Raw genomic sequence first — 13,994 nt, 5'->3', positions numbered from 1 at the left:
ATCTAATTAAATGTTTTTGTATTCTTTCTACTAATTTCTCTCATTCTTGGCTCTTGTCGTTCTCCTTGTCTTCATGTGGTGCACTCTTACACTTCCTCTATTGGAGCTGCTATAAAGAGGGGCTGTTGGGTATCTTGGCTCAAAATGAGTAGCTGTAGTTGCATTTGGCAGGGGTGGCAGACGGGGCATTTTTTCTATTGAAAGAAAGTGGACCTTGTTTTGGTAGAACAGATCACAGTAGTACCAAAGATGAGAACACTAGGAGCAGCAGTAAATCTTCAAGGCAGCTGTTTATTCTCTGTGCCCCTGAGTGTGCAATAAGCAATCTATTTGTTATTTAGTTCCTCACTTCAAAGGTGTGCATGAAATATCTGTCTGTTACTGAATAATAATTGCTGATCTGTTAGTTGGCAAATAGCCCAGAAAAGGGATTATTAGGAGCTAAATCTAACAAAGATGTCCACAATCACGCTGTAGTAGAAGGTTTTGTTTAAAATATTTTGGATGTCTGCAGTGGCCAGTACGATAGCAGGGTAGTGTGTAATACCAGCCAGCACGCTGACCAGTCAGATGTGGTGTGTTGACTATAAAATGGGAAAAAATGCAGAGCTATTACAGCGCAGCTTCAATAAACTTTTTTTCTGAATGCAGCTGTTAGAGTAGCACAAGACAGTACTTGTAGAAAACCCAGCTAGGTATCTGAGGAGGAGGAAGGGGGAGGAAGTCAATAGTTCAGTTGCTCTGTTGGTGCTCTGTTGTGATGCTTTCCAAGCAGAACGTGGCTGCTGCTGAGATGTAAGTGAAATCTGAATCTTAAAAGGAGGATTTTCACCGGAATTAACCCCGGACATGAGGGCTCTGAAACGTACAGTGGAAAATTGTTGCTGCTGTTTAGCGTTACACAGATGCAGGCCTGAGAGAGTTGCTGTCCTTGGGTCTCGGCCATGTCGGCTCACTGAGATCGGCAGAGTGTCTCTGAGGCTGGAGGCGTAAGTAGTGAGGGAGCAGTTTCATCAAAATCGGAGAGATCAAAAGTTCAGAATAGAAAGTTTCCTTATTCCTGGAAGGAGATAAACGGGAAGCACAAGGAGCAGTGTTTTGAAAGTCTGTCTCTTTTGTAACACTTAACTCCATTTTAACCTCTTTAGGAGTTTCTACATTTGGTTCCAATTACACTTTGGATTTAAACTGTTTAATTTTGTAACTCCATAAGCTACTGATGTTGCAGAAAGAAAAGCTCCTGATATTTAAGCTGCTTATGTGGCACCCATCATCTTCAATCTCTACAGTGTGTGTAGCTCCTGCCATTTTACTCCTGGGCCTCTGTCCATATGAAGAGCTTTCCTGTCTTCAAATGCACACCTTCATGAGTGGGCCGTCTTCCTCATTTGAGCCCAACTGTAGCATCTCTCTCCTGCTAGAGACACTACAGGATATTCTTTAATAGGAAGAAAGGAGGTTAAGATAAAAGCTCTTAGCAGCTTCAACTACCTTGAAATAGGTTGTGATAATTCTCCTGTAATAATTTCAGGATGTGGGGTGATTTTTTTTTTTTCCCCTCCCTCTTAATATTTTGGTGAGTGCTGTGTGTGAATGATAATGCTGAAAGCCTTTTGCCACAAAGAGCAGACAGTGGAGCAGACTTTTTAGTGAGTTTTCCTGAACCCTGACATAGCAGCACCAGAAGTGAGCCCTATGAAGAAATTACATTTCTCTACTTGTTCTACTGTTTTCTACAAAAACTGCTAGCAAGATCCTCCACAATGAGGGTGGCCAAGCACTGAAACAGGCTGTCCAGAGATGTGGAGTCCATCCTTGAGGATGCTTCAAATTAAAGGGGACGAGGCCCAAGCAGCCTGCTCTAGCTGTGATTGTCCCTGCTCTGAACTAGATGAGCTGCAGCAGTTCCCTCACTGAGGTGACTCTGACTCTGTTCTCCATTTCTGTATTACTGCATGAATATGGCTGCTTTTGTCAGTCACCAGAACATCTGGAAAGAAAAGTGGTCTCAAAACATCCAAAAATGGCCTTAAGAAGTCTGGATAAAGACACCTGAAAGTACAGTGAATAGAGAAGCGTAGCGTGGGCAAACTGCTTTGCCTGAAGTCTTAGAGCAGTAACGGTGCTGGGAAAGGATGGTAAACCTCCTGACTGGCAGGCTAATGCCTTAGTAGTTAAAAGATACTGTCTTTCAACATAAAACCTTCTCTTTTCCCTACCGAACTACTTTCAGAGCACTGAAAAACAGAGACTGCTTTTGCCCTCTAAAAGTTCACTCTTCCTTTTTTTTTTTCTTTGTCTGTCAAATTCATAGTGTTTTTAATACTGAAGAATAGTTTATTGCATTGACTTTTTCAGGAAACACTGAGAACATTAGATCTGGAAAAGAATTTGGTGAAATAGACAAGAGCTGCAATGGAAATTTTTAGAAAGTGATGTTATTCCCAGTTTGCTGCATAACAATTAATCTCTTCTTTTTAAGAGAGGAAAAGAGCAAAGGAAGTTATACACTGAATCCAAGTTTGAATCTCTCTTTGTTTAAAAAATAAAAATCACTTAATCTTTTTTTATGTGGAAATTGAGAAGAAAACAGATCAACGTTTTCAAGAGTGCTGTAAGAAGGAGTTAAGCTGTGAGTTAACTGCATCTGTGTTTCAAATCCAAATGCTGTGAACAAGGCACCATTCAGATCTTTAGACATAAGTTATGCTGAATTCCTTATGCTCTGTTTGTTTGAATTCTATTGAGAGAAGAAAAAAAGTCATATATTTAAAAAAAAATTAATCAATACTCTTGTTTCAGTAGCTTGTTTTTGAAGTGATGAAGCTTTCTCATTTTTTTTCCTCTAGCACTTATGCAGGTCATCTGCTAATTATTAGCAGCTGTGAAACTATTGGGTTACATAAGCATAACTAAAAGTCAGCGAAGCCTTGCATCATTCAGCAGATCTGTCCATCATTTATACACCAAAATAACAGACTGGTTTTGTAACTTACTTGACATGAGCATCTAAATACAGAGGGGGCATCAGCAGGCACGGAAAGAGGGGAAATCCTTTAAGTCACAGAAATCGGATACAATAATGTGTTATTTCATTGCCCCCACAGTTGGTTGTCCGACTATGTCTGTGTATTGCCATCCTCTGAAGGGAGCTGTGTGTCAGAGTAAAGCCCCGTGGCAGCTGAGCCCGACAACTGCGCAGCGCTGCCTGCCCGGGCGGCTCTGCTCGCGACGGCTGCCGCGGAAGCCAGGCACGTGCCAGTGCTTTGAGATGCGTCGCAGGTGAGCCACGCTCAGCGATAGGGCAAATGCAGCAAACTGCACTAAACTGGAAAAGGTGTCATTAAGACGTTTTACCTTCTTAATATCCAGCAGATAGTGTCCCTGCAGACCGCAGACCCTGCAGCAGTGACTCAGAGCTGTGCCCTGGCTGCTTTTCCAAGTAACTGGAAGAGGAGTTTGCCTGAGCCTCCACTCTTTTCACAACTTCTTTAAGAGATGATATGAACTGTTAAGTGTGAGCTGCTGCCCTAGATCAGCGGTCTCTTTCTCTGCCATTTCTCTTGCGAGGAAAAACAAATTGTATCTCATTAGCTCACCTCACTTTGGCAGTCCCTGAAAGATCACGGACCTTCGTAACAGCCCTGACATTACCTTAGTCCCTGAGGAAGGATATGCTCTTAAAGGTAGCTTGTAAGCTCCAGCTGCTGTTCTGGCTCTTCAGAGCTGTGAGAAGGTGGTACGAATTAGGACTTTTTTATGACCCCTTTTTTATTAAGGGAACCTCTACTGAACAACAAGAACAAAAGTTCAAGTCTGACCTTTTAGTTTTAGTATTTGTAACATTCAGAATATAGCCTTTCTAAAACAGATTTCCAGAGTCCTGGAAGAATCTTCATTTTATGAATGACATAATCAGAATGGTGACTGGTTTCATAACTGGCATCAGCTAGGTAGCTTGCTTTATTGGAAAGATGTGGGTGAAGAAAGATATTCCCTCTGGAGGTGGGGGAGGTATATTTAAAGTCATTTCTCCCTTACCTTCTATCTGGGGAAATGTTTGTTAGAAAACAGCTAGTAATTCAAGGATACTGCTTTGATGGCCTTTCAGATCAAATTTAATAGATTGCAGTTTGGCCAATATGGACAGCATCGGCTATGCAGTGCTAAGCTCTGCAGCGTGCTTTTTAATTTGCACCAAGTAATCGGTCTTCCTGAGCCAGTCATTTCAGTTACTGCTTTTCTAGTTTCCCGATTTACCCAGTGGGTGAGGAGCCTTAATTGTGGAATTTCTGAAAAAGGGACACAACCTGAATTCATCCTCCTCCAGCTCTCCCCATTTCACACAGCCTGTGTCCTGCTGCCTCCTGTTCTTCTCACTTGCTTGACCTTTGCTGGGATCTTTTCCCCTTGCTCCTAGTGCCAGTCTTAGCTCTTTGCAGTGGAGTGTTTTCCCCTTTGCATAGTCTGTCATGTCCCTGATTTCCAGCAGTCCCTACCAGAGCAGATCGGAGAGCAAAGGGAAATTCCTGCTTGGCCCCTGCAGAGCTGGGCTTGAGCATGCTCAGAGCAAGCTGAGCGTCATCTGCCAGATGCTAGCAAACCTTTACCAATCAGAAGTTATACGCATTGGGGCAGATCACTTCTGCAAGTCACTTTGCTGGTGTATGAGAACCTTCTGGTGTGGTTGTAAGACTTTTCTGTGGACAAAAATGGCTTGATTCCCCAACTTACTCTTGGGAAATGACTGAGCCCCTTTGGCTAACAAATTTCCACAAGTTTTGCCTGGGATGGAAATGCAGAATAGAGAATTTTCATCTTACTTTCACATTTGATCAAATTAGAAGCTACTAAAAATGGCTCTTAAAATATTAAGTGAAAACCACAAAGGGCATCACTATGTGTGTTGCATATATTATAAGTAAACAAATCATTTGCTCAGGCATGTGGTGAGCCTGCGTGACTCAGAGTATTGATCTTTTTATATTTATCTCTACTCACTCAGATGTTCCTTCTTGTTTCTTATACTGTCATATGTCTTGTCTTGCATTAAAGCCTCTGACATAGGGAATGTATTTGTTCAGTGTCCAATAGAATACAGTTTCTGTTCCAATTGGATGAAATGAAAATTCAAATAATTGCAGTGTCCTGGTATAAAAGGTATACAAGTAAGAACACTTCAATGATAGAGGTAAAGCAGTCCGTCTGAGACCAGAGAGACAGCACCCACCGGAATCTCCTCATTCCTGTCTGCGGGTTGTGTTTTCAAACTACCCCAGACTAGTACTGCTTGACTTTAAAGCCAAGCAGAAAGATGTTTAACTACATGTATAACTTTTCCAAGCATTAGTGCTGGTGGTACAATGGAGCCTAAAGCTTTCAGATGGAAGCAGACAGTCCCAAAACTTTAATATCAGGCAGCAACAAGCCACATAGAAATAATTCTCTTGTGAACCCTTCTTCTGTATTTTCAAATACAAGTTCTGCTTTTGATTGAAATAGGTGGCTTAGAGAGGGACAGAAAACTTGTTTGGTAACACAACTTATTTTAAATAGGTTATTCTTAATTGAATTGACTAGCATTCCTTGTGTGGAAATAAGCAGCTTATGTTCTTGCCTTGGAGTCAAGGAGCAGGATGCATGATTCACTTCTGAGCTGAAACCAGTGCCAGTGTGATGGTGGCTGGAAGAATCTAAAGGTATTTTGAAGTTTTAAGGGTGATTTAGAAGTACCCCCAAAAAAAGATCGTTTGATTGAAACTGGTAATGTGGTATTAAGTTTTAGTTTTAATTTCAAGTTCTCTAAACATTAATGCTCTTCAAAGTGAAGAATCTCATTTTGAGAGGCTGCTACATACTTTCCTATCCCCTTAAGTGACTGGAGCAGATAAAGTGGAATCACAGTAATACTTATTTCCTCATTTACTGGTTTTCCTCTTCCTAGCATATCTTTGCAGGATACCAACGTCCCCAAGATTTACTGTATTTTTTTAAGCACTTTTAGGATGTATGAATGATGTGCTGACTGAAGTCAAGAGGAAGACATTAACTTTAGCTGCTATGGGGAACTAGAAAATGAAGTGTTCTCTAACTGACAAACTGTATGAGATGACTGGGCAAGTTCCTTTTATTCATCTAAAATGTGCCAGTTGAACATCCCTGATAATGCCACTGAATTGCAGGGTAAAACCCAGTTGCATGTAATTGTAGACAGTACTTAAATGAAAACACTACAGGCATAATGTGTGCTTCCAAGCGAAAGAACTGTTATTGTCATCTTCTGGTTCTTGTTACTTAACAACAAGTTCCCCAGGAAAGTTTCCTCGTAGGAGGAATAATGGAGTTTAGAGTTATTCACAGTAAGAGTGGTATAAGATTGCTCTTTGCTTAGATTGAAACTTTTTGTTCTTTTGACAAATATGTTTATTCACTATCAAGCAGTGGGACTGATTTGACACCACAGAAATCATGGTAATGACACTACATGTATACTACGGTGTTTAACAGCATCCAAGGCCTTCAGAAACATTAGCTGTACTAACTGGTGTTGGTTTTGTGTTCACTCCAGGCTTTCCACTGGGAGGTATGGAGAGAAGCAAATAAAAGTAGAATGGAAAAATCCTACAAGGGAAAGTGAAAAAATATAGTGTATTTTAACCTTCTTCCCTTTATCTAGAGATAAGGAACTGTCCAACCGCCATTTCTGAGCAAGGCATGACTTTATGCCCTAGGAAGTGAGGACAGAGGCAAAAAAATCCCTGTGAAGCAGGATTCTCTCTGACAGTGTCCAACAGCAAAATGGCAGGTAGGTGCAGCACTTGCTCTGTTCTCCCCCAGTGATCTAAAGCTGCTGTGTTGGAATAGCCCTGAGAAAAGCACAGGCGAGCAGGATTGCGCCCAGCAAGGTCAGGGCATCTCTTCCCGGGGCGTTCCTCTGGATTGTTTTCCCTTAGGGTCCCACTGGTCTCTCGCAAAGATTCCTCTTCAGCGCCGGAGGAGCCCTGTTGGCCCCAGCCAAGGGCCATGCCCGTTCTGGTCTGAGGTGTTTGGCAGCGTGGGCACTGTGAATATACTCCACTGTTGCGCATGCAGGAGAAGAGAGAGCTTCTTGTTCTTGCTTCCTCTCTTCACACGTGGAAGCAGAGCGTCTGGTCCATGCCTTGCCATGGCCCTGTCTGGGCTGACTGGAAAATGCTTTTGCAGGAGAGGACACCTGCTTATGCGCGTCATTCTTAGAAATCCTCATTCTGAAGGGAGAGTAGCTTTTTGTTTGTTTGTTCTTCTGTTCTAAAGTTCTTGTGCCCTTGACATCTTTCTTTTAAAGGTCTGGAGTGTTACTGCGATGGGACAGCTCTGGGGGAAAAAAGCCCACTGCTTCTCTTGGCCTGTGTGATGCAATAAGTCTCAGTTCTGTTGAGTAGAATTCCCACAAATTCTAGTTTCGCTTCTGTATTTAATTCTGTCAGGATCAGGTCCTCGTTTCTTCACTTCTCAACAGAGCACATGACTCCTAGTACCACTGTAATTTTCTTTAAAGCGTATCAGTGCACAATCTTCAGACCCTGTCACCAGGGGATACTATCTGATGCAAGGGAAAGCATAAAACGATAGGGTTTTTTTATGGTTCTTAAGACGATAGATATGCAAATAATAAGTCTCATATGGACAAAGGTCTTCCAAAGCAGAATTCCAAAGAGCAATGCAATGCACTAGCTTTTAAACTGGAAGTTGAGAGAACAGTAATTGTCCCATTTAGCAAAAAGTCCAAAGTTAAATATGTCACAAAGTTTACTTAAATCTAAACTATTAACATCATAAAAGCTCAAGTAGGTATAAACAGCCTGTGTAACAGCTGGTGCCGCTGAGCCCCCGCTGGCAGTGCATAGCGACGGGGAAGTGCATGAAGGAACACCTTTGGACCCCCGTAGTTCGTGGTAATGCTTTGAGGCATTACCTCCAAGAGCCGCCAAGACTCTGCTGCTCCGCATCGGAATTCATTCTCCGTAAGGGACCATGCCCATAACGTGCTGGGTCTGCTGGGACGTGGCCTGCAGAAAAATTAAACAATGGAAGCGCGGCCTTTACCAAAACGACTGTGACTAATCTTTTTCTCTCCCCCAAGGAGCTGATGCTGCAGTCCTCTTCTTACTCTGGGGCAACCTTAATTTTTAAAGCAGAGCAGAAGGGTTTTAGGAAGCCCCTGCTGCTTTTCTTGTCACTGTTCTCTTAGGTCACCCACACAGTGCAACCTTGCAGGGAAGTAAATGAACTTAGTTGAACAGAGTTTAGAAACTGGTTTGCACTGTATTTCTATTCCATGAGCAGTAACTTTCAGACAGCCATGCATCAAAATCAACAGAGACAGGCTTTCCACTGTGCATAGGTAACACTAGCAGAGCCAAAAGTCATATACTTAACTGTAAATTTAATTATTCTTTTTGCTACTCAGTACATGGCCTTTTGCTATTCAAGTGGGGGACAGGGAAAGGTGAGAAGGAGGAAGAAGCAAAATGCATGCAGAGTGGGATATAATCAGATTAATTGTTCAGGTATGTTTTTCTGAGAAACTTCTGCTAATAAGAGAATCCTGATGCCAAGCTGTTTCAAGCTGAAAGACCAGATTGCTGCCTCCACTTCCAATCTCAGCCTGCAAATTTGGGGGCTTCTCCTGATTGCCAGTTGACAGATGTGTTGTGGGGTTGTGTAGCCAGTCAGGAACTGGAGCTCCTTTTATTTGAGTTACAGAGAAAGCAGGTATGTTCAGCAGGCCTGTTTTGGGGTACTTCAAGTGCCATGAGTCCGTAATCCCCAGGTTTGCAAGATAAAAGCTCCTGTTCAAGGTGATGCTGACCAGCTTTCATGCAAAAGCCATGGTGAGGTGGTCAGGTGCTGGACGAGGGCTGAACCTGTTCCCTGCTGGCTAACAAGTGGTCCTTTCAGACCAGATACTGGGCAGAAACTTGCTTGGATGTGGCCCACGTAGTAGTCCATGAGCATAAGTGTGATGTGGGATCTGTGCCTGTTCTCTCAACAGGCGGTGAATTCTTCCACTGTCTGAGTGAACAGAGAACTTTAGTCTCCAAGGCTGTTGTTTGGATGCCTTTCATCAACCCTGCAATTTCCTGCTTGTTTTTAACTGTTCTCCTAATTCATTGTTATTACCTCTCCTAATTCATAGTAAATGCATAGATATTATTTATGCAGAGAATATGGCATGTAGTGAATATATCTATTCACATACTGAGCCTCCCTTTTTCCTATTTACTGGAAAGAATATTCTTCCAAGGATAAATATTAATAAAACAAAAATCCACAGTCTGATCTTGTGCATGTTCTGATCTTGCACACCTTATTCGAACATGGGGCCAATCCTTATGGAATTACTGGCACTTGTGCCTAAGTAAGGAATGAAAGATCTCATCCATTATACAGCGGAGATCTTGGTGGTATTTTATAATCACCCACCAAGTATGCACGGACTCCAGTCCGTGTCTATATTTGGCATCCAGATATTCCTGGTTTGGAATATACCACCCATGGGGAAAATGCAAAAAATAGACTAAAGTTCCTGCTGATTGGAATTTACTTTTCCAAAAATACACATATGTAAAAGAACTTGAGCTTCTCAGACTCTGGATAGGATGCTGTTTATTGTAAATTGGTGAACAGCTTTTTTTACTCTGGTGAAACTATGCCTGTTTATAGTACTGTATTATCCTGCTTGTAGTTAGCTCCTTTTCCACTTTCTAGCTAGTCATAAGTTTTTCAGTGCTTCCAGTGTGAAGATCCAGATTGTAAAGAGGAAACAAATTAAGCAAAAGAAGGAGACTTTTTTTTTTCCAAAATGAAATGAATTACTCAAATTTTACAACAACCCATGTTGAACAGAGATAATGGAGGAGAAAGGGGCTCGGTTTGCAAAGCAGATTAGATATATAAAATATAAACTTTAAGAATCTTGCTTTTAGAGTTAATAGCATGACCACTGAACTAATATTTACTAATCAATTGCATTTTAGTAATTTGTAATTTATATTTTAAGTTACGAGTCACTAAGGTACATTTAGCTACGGACATGGTGAATTCCCCATACTCGATAATGATTAGATGCTTTTCATTGAAAGGTTCTCTAGTTTAATGGTAAATTACAGACTTGATATAGAAGTTGCAGTTTGAAATTGTATTGCCTGTGTCAGATGAGAGGTTGGGCTTGCTGATGGATATTGTTTCTGTGGCTTTAAACATGTGGCTGTTGCGGTAGGTCATGATTACTAAGGTGCAGGTTTATTTAGCTTTGTTCATTTGTACATATATGTGTGTATATATGTAAAAAAAAAAAAAAAAAGCTGATGAACAGTATGAATATAAATATTATTCAGATTTAAGTGAGATTTTTAAGACAGTTAATTTTTTTCTACTTTAGTAGCCAAGTACATAAAAACCCTTGATCATATTGTTCATACCTGAAGCTTTTTATAAAGTTAAGGACTCTCCATAATAGTTAAAGACAAGTTGCTCAGTACTAAATATCTCTTAACATCACCATCATAACAATGCTGATATATTGAAAAAGGTCACTAGCAAATGGGTAGGGCTTTGGCAGGATATAGTGCAATGTGCTAGAAAATGATGGAAGGATTCTGTGTCTCAATTACATCTATATCAATTGCCTGTGCAGGACTACTTCAGGAGTCTGCTGATATCTGCAATATTTTTTCAGTTTTTCAGTTCAGCTTTGTTCACTCAAGTCAAGAAATACGTAGGTGTTTCTAGACATGTTATGTTTTCTTAGTAAAAACTTTTATACACAGCTGTCCTCGGGAAGGGTAGCTTGTGGCTAAAACCAGGGATGATAGCTGAAAATGTAATCTCTCATACAGATGTAGCTGTTGGCTTTGTACACAATTTAAAAAAAAAAAAAAAGCAGAAAATAAAATAATGTTAAGCTTTCACATACTTAGATTCCTTTTCCCAATTGCTGACAGTATCAGGGATATAGAGAAGTGTTACTCTTAATTATGTTAGAGGTGGTCATGTGGTAATGGTATTTTAATGCCTAAAATGACAGCTAAAATAAGATTTTTTTTTTTCTGAGATCAGAGCACATCTGTTTGAAGATGACTTTTTAAATAGCAGATAAAGGAAGAAAGAAGAGAATCCACTTAAATGCCTCAAAGAGCAGAATCACTTCAAATAGAGTTACTAGTTTGCTTATTTTTGCATTCATCTAGACATAATGGTCTTAAATATCCTGTATATGATTTAATTGGAAAAATCTGAAGATTTCATTGTTTGGAAGTTACTTGTTTTAACACATGAAAAGGAGCAGGAAAATTCTGTATTAAGCTTTTGTCCCCAAACTTGTATTTTTCGAGATATGCTGGGAGCAGTGTAAAAACCACCTCTACATCTTTCATGCAGAGATGATGGCGGAGGAGGAACTGCCAAGGTGAATTTTAGACTATCAGAGATTTTGTTCATTTTGGATGAAGGTCAAGACATTCTCTGCTTTATCTGACATGATTCCCCCACCATTATTATAATATAGGGAACTGGGATACGTGTTAATATTTGATATTTCTGAAGAAACAGTGGGCAACATTAAATATTTACATCTCTCTAGAAAGTCTCATCGATGCCACCAGGATACCTAGGTCTACATCACACACGCTCTAATTCACCCTAAACACCCACTGTTTACTAATCTTCAGCCCCCATCTGTGCCGATAATGAGCAAGAGGAAATGGAAACAGCAGGGATTACATGCTACTGAGAAGTCCCAGTTTCCACGCCTGGTTGTAATTCTTTCAACAGACTCTTGCCGACTGTGCTCCTGCTTTGAAGTTTGAGCACCTCGGTATTAGTGCTTGGCTCTGGTGATTTGGCTAGCGGATTTGTTTTCCCGTAGTTAGGGGTTAGCAGCTCCGTTTGACGGCTTGCTCCTGCCGTCGCGTGTGGTGTGCCTGCTCGAGGTCGGGGCCAGCACCGGTCGTCTTGCCCCATCATGGGGACGTTAATTGCTCACATTTGCTGGTGACAGGTACCAGGCAGAAAACACTCCCGATGCTATTCCACCATCCACTGTGTGCGTGTGGATGTACCCACGCCAGTGGAGGAGGCGAGTTTCCATATGAATGAACGGGGCCTGTTTTTATGAGCAAGTGGTAGGTATGGGTTTTGCACTACTGATGAACTCTGGGATTTGGCATGCTCTGTTGGCCTATATCCCCTCGCCCAGAATACTCAAATGCATTGATAAAGAGGAATTGCATGCTTTAATCCAAAGCAAAAACCTCAGAGCCCGTGACTGCCTTTTTCCCTCCATAGCCTGGATGGGACAGCAAATTATCTGTGTACATGGCTCTACAGCCATGTCTACTAGCATCCCTGTGTAGTCAGGCCACAGTGCAACTTACTGCTCCTAGGTGTAGTCCTTTATTCCTAAATACTGTTTTCTCTAGTGACAGCTGAGGTGAAAGCTGTAATCACTTTACAGTCTTTGGTACAACTTGTGCTGTCTGCAGTATTACTAGCTCATGTCTTCCTTAGTTACCCAGGTGGAGGTAAGAGCTTTAGGCGTGCTTTCTCCTCAGAAGATGAAGCAATGTTTTTGTCCCGTGCATACACAAGGTGAGATGCAGCATTAGGTACAGGTAGTTGGCTTATCACATAAGATTACTGCTGAAAATCCCGTGGAGACTTCAGTCCTCCAGAAGGTGCCAGTCAACAGGTTTCTCATCTGTGATAAGGATGGAGAAAGAAATGGATTGTTTACAGAGGATTTACCAGCCTTGAGATGCGTTTCCCTTCACGTTTCAGCAGTCGGTGGTCAGAGCTGGCAGGCCCTTCGGTGTCCGCGGTGGCTCGGGCGCCAAGGAGCTGGGCTGGAGTGACGCCCTTGGCAGCCGTTTTGCTTGGGCGTAGCTTAAAAATACCTCGGGGACTGCTAAGTTACTTGCAGGGATAATACATTCCTCATTTCTTGAGAATAATGCAGAGAGGGGTATTTGGGGGAATATAAAACAACATCTGCCCCTGCAGCTAGTGCAGGCACCGCTCTGGCATGGCCCGGTACGTGCAGGTGGCTCCTCACACAGCAGCTGGCACGTTAAAAGTGACGTTGTAAATGCAGCTTCTTAAAAGCGCCAGAAGTAAGCCCACCGCTGTGGGTGCTGCCTGCTCTGAGGCCGAGCCCGAGCCCCGCGCAGCAGAGGGTCGCGCACCAACGCGGCGGCTGCCTGAACTCTTCACCTTCCCCTCGGCTCCGACAAAGCTCGAGGGCCCGTGTAAAACGTCCCCGCAGGCTCGGTGAGGGAAAAGCCTTCGGCTGCGCATGTTTCACAGCCCTCTCCAGGGTCTCCCGCTGTAAATAATGCCTGGCCTGTGTTTGGCTTTTTGGCCCAAAACTTTGGGCTGAGGGCAGAGCAGGTGTGCCTGTGGACGTGTGTTTGCACATACACTCATGCTACAGCCACGAGAGCTGAGGTGCACGTGCACAAGTAGGTGCCTGTGCACCCGAAAAGTTTCATGCAAACACATCCATTTTGTAGCGTAGTCCGTCTTCAGTCGTGCGTGTACTTTTGTTTCTGCAGCCTCTGTGTTCACACTTTAATGAGCTTATCTTTGAGATGGATGTGAATGTGCAGCTGCTGCAGTTCCTTGAATTTGAGCGGTTCGTGCTGGTCTTGCCTTGTCAGGTTGAACAGATCCTCTCCTTTTCCAAGTGCGTCCCTTTATCCTACAGCATTTTGTACCCTGTCTGCTAGATTCGCGGGAAGGTAGGATTATCCTGGCATAGTTAACCTTGCAGAAGCCCAGCACTGGGCAGCAGACATACTCAAGCAAGCTGCTTGGGCAGCAGGCAGGTGCTTGCCTGCAAATGTGTGTTGCCCTCAGCTGTTTGTCACCACCCCTCTGCTGGGGTTAACTACTCCCACATCTCAGCGCAGAGATAGTAGAAGAGATCCTAGTAACCATTTCCACACAGTTTCCAG

The 13,994-nt window shown here is 42.5% G+C and overlaps 1 protein-coding gene across 5 annotated transcripts in view; it reads left to right on the top strand.

Annotated features, from left to right (window-relative positions):
- Positions 1-13,994, top strand: part of WIPF1 (WAS/WASL interacting protein family member 1) — a 57,078-nt gene that overhangs the window by 3,679 nt on the left and 39,405 nt on the right. The window contains exons 2-3 of one of the 5 annotated variants that reach the window (XM_064514978.1): positions 3,108-3,282; positions 6,677-6,805. The exons of 2 other annotated variants lie outside the window; for them this stretch is intronic. The gene's annotated coding sequence lies outside the window, so the exon portion shown is untranslated. The remainder of the gene's footprint in view (positions 1-3,107; positions 3,283-6,676; positions 6,806-13,994) is intronic. 2 more of the 5 variants (XM_064514979.1, XM_064514980.1) reach the window with 2 other exon arrangements.

Source organism: Dromaius novaehollandiae, chromosome 7, assembly GCF_036370855.1.
Source record: "Dromaius novaehollandiae isolate bDroNov1 chromosome 7, bDroNov1.hap1, whole genome shotgun sequence".
Taxonomy (NCBI): domain Eukaryota; kingdom Metazoa; phylum Chordata; class Aves; order Casuariiformes; family Dromaiidae; genus Dromaius; species Dromaius novaehollandiae.
The sequence above is the reverse complement of the archived record's forward strand: the minus strand, read 5'-3'. Positions and strand labels throughout refer to the sequence as shown.